A 2,500-nucleotide genomic window follows, 5' to 3' on the forward strand; every position below is an offset into this window, starting at 1 on the left:
CTCTCTATCCCCTGCCCCCATTACCCCTCTCCCTCTCTCTCTCTCTCTATCCCCTGCCCCCATTACCTCTCTCTCTCTCTCTCTATCCCCTGCCCCCATTACCCCTCTCTCTCTCTCTCTATCCCCTACCCCCATTACCCCTCTCTCTCTCTCCCCTGCCCCCATTACCTCTCTCTCTCTCTATCCCCTGCCCCCATTACCCCTCTCTCTCTCTCTCTATCCCCTGCCCCCATTACCCCTCTCTCTCTCTCTCTATCCCCTGCCCCCATTACCCCTCTCTCTCTCTCTCTCTCTCTATCCCCTGCCCCCATTACCCCTCTCTCTCTCTCTATCCCCTGCCCCCATTACCCCCTCTCTCTCTCTCTATCCCCTGCCCCCATTACCCCTCTCTCTCTCTCTATCCCCTGCCCCCATTACCTCTCTCTCTCTCTATCCCCTGCCCCCATTACCCCTCTCTCTCTCTCTATCCCCTGCCCCCATTACCCCTCTCTCTCTCTCTCTCTATCCCCTGCCCCCATTACCTCTCTCTATCTCTCTATCCCCTGCCCCCATTACCTCTCTCTCTCCCCTGCCCCCATTACCTCTCTCTCTCCCCTGCCCCCATTACCTCTCTCTCTCTCTCTCTATCCCCTGCCCCCATTACCCCTCTCTCTCTCTCTCTATCCCCTGCCCCCATTACCTCTCTCTCTCTCTCTCTATCCCCTGCCCCCATTACCCCTCTCTCTCTCTCTCTATCCCCTGCCCCCATTACCTCTCTCTCTCTCTCTATCCCCTGCCCCCATTACCCCTCTCTCTCTCTATCCCCTGCCCCCATTACCCCTCTCTCTCTCTCTCTCTATCCCCTGCCCCCATTACCTCTCTCTCTCTCTCTCTCTATCCCCTGCCCCCATTACCCCTCTCTCTCTCTCTCTCTCCCCTGCCCCCATTACCCCTCTCTCTCTCTCTATCTCCTGCCCCCATTACCCCTCTCTCTCTCTCTCTATCCCCTGCCCCCATTACCCCTCTCTCTCTCTCTATCTCCTGCCCCCATTACCCCTCTCTCTCTCTCTCTATCCCCTGCCCCCATTACCCCTCTCTCTCTCTCTCTATCCCCTGCCCCCATTACCCCTCTCTCTCTCTCTCTATCCCCTGCCCCCATTACCCCTCTCTCTCTCTCTATCTCCTGCCCCCATTACCCCTCTCTCTCTCTCTCTATCCCCTGCCCCCATTACCCCTCTCTCTCTCTCTCTATCCCCTGCCCCCATTACCCCTCTCTCTCTCTCTATCCCCTGCCCCCATTACCCCTCTCTCTCTCTCTCTCTCTCTCTCCCCTGCCCCCATTACCTCTCTCTCTCTATCCCCTGCCCCCATTACCCCTCTCTCTCTCTCTCTCTCTATCCCCTGCCCCCATTACCCCTCTCTCTCTCTCTATCCCCTGCCCCCATTACCCCTCTCTCTCTCTCTATCCCCTGCCCCCATTACCCCTCTCTCTCTCTCTCTCTCTATCCCCTGCCCCCATTACCCCCTCTCTCTCTCTCTCTCCCCTGCCCCCATTACCTCTCTCTCTCTCCCTGCCCCCATTACCTCTCTCTCTCTCTCTATCCCCTGCCCCCATTACCCCTCTCTCTCTCTCTATCCCCTGCCCCCATTACCTCTCTCTCTCTCTCTATCCCCTGCCCCCATTACCTCTCTCTCTCTCTCTCTCTATCCCCTGCCCCCATTACCCCTCTCTCTCTCTCTCTCTCTCTCTATCCCCTGCCCCCATTACCTCTCTCTCTCTCTCTCTCTCCCCTGCCCCCATTACCTCTCTCTCTCTCTCTCTCCCCTGCCCCCATTACCTCTCTCTCTCTCTCTATCTCCTGCCCCCATTACCCCTCTCTCTCTCTCTCTATCCCCTGCCCCCATTACCCCTCTCTCTCTCTCTATCCCCTGCCCCCATTACCCCTCTCTCTCTCTCTCTCTCTCTCTCCCCTGCCCCCATTACCTCTCTCTCTCTCTCTCTCTCTATCCCCTGCCCCCATTACCTCTCTCTCTCTCTATCTCCTGCCCCCATTACCCCTCTCTCTCTCTCTCTATCCCCTGCCCCCATTACCCCTCTCTCTCTCTCTCTCTCTCTCCCCTGCCCCCATTACCTCTCTCTCTCTCTCTCTCTCTCTATCCCCTGCCCCCATTACCTCTCTCTCTCTCTATCCCCTGCCCCCATTACCTCTCTCTCTCTCTCTCTCTATCCCCTGCCCCCATTACCCCTCTCTCTCTCTCTCTATCCCCTGCCCCCATTACCTCTCTCTCTCTCTCTCTCTATCCCCTGCCCCCATTACCCCTCTCTCTCTCTCTCTATCCCCTGCCCCCATTACCTCTCTCTCTATCCCCTGCCCCCATTACCCCTCTCTCTCTCTCTCTCTCTATCCCCTGCCCCCATTACCTCTCTCTCTCTCTCTATCCCCTGCCCCCATTACCCCTCTCTCTCTCTCTATCCCCTGCCCCCATTACCCCTCTCTCTCTCTCTATCCCCTGCCCCCAT

This window comes from Heptranchias perlo, chromosome 39, assembly GCF_035084215.1.
Source record: "Heptranchias perlo isolate sHepPer1 chromosome 39, sHepPer1.hap1, whole genome shotgun sequence".
Classification (NCBI taxonomy): Eukaryota; Metazoa; Chordata; class Chondrichthyes; order Hexanchiformes; family Hexanchidae; genus Heptranchias; species Heptranchias perlo.